Raw genomic sequence first — 520 nt, forward strand, 5'->3', positions numbered from 1 at the left:
ATCCATTAGAACACACAGACTTTGGTTGTCATCTGTGAGAATTTAAATGAGGGAGTGAACCTGTGTGTTGTCTATAGACAAACTCTCCAAGACAACATACAGGAGGCTACCAAAATTAGGTTCCTAGATGCAGAACTGAAACAAATTGATAATTGTAAAGGCTAAATTCATTAAAGAAATGTACTTATAAATCTTGAACAAAGTTAACATCTAATTTCTTAGCTAGTTCATACTAGGTTTTATATGAGTGGCATAACTTGAGCGAACTTGCCTGATATTATGCTGCCTTTGTGAGTAGCTTTATTGGCTGTAATGAGGCTACCCAGGGGAGTAGGGGTGATAGGGTCAGACCCAGGTTTATGCATCTTGACAGAATGAATAAACTTTCAGTGCTTGGTGGTGGTATACAGCCAACCCTGATATTCCTCAGTGGGTGCAATAGGGTTGTTTTTTTTTAACATAGTTTTAGTTGTGAGAAACTTTTAAAAAGGAAGAAGCACTATATATATATATATATATA

This window comes from Gavialis gangeticus, unplaced genomic scaffold, assembly GCF_001723915.1.
Source record: "Gavialis gangeticus isolate Ggan-Ray unplaced genomic scaffold, GavGan_comp1, whole genome shotgun sequence".
In the NCBI taxonomy this organism is placed as follows: domain Eukaryota; kingdom Metazoa; phylum Chordata; order Crocodylia; family Gavialidae; genus Gavialis; species Gavialis gangeticus.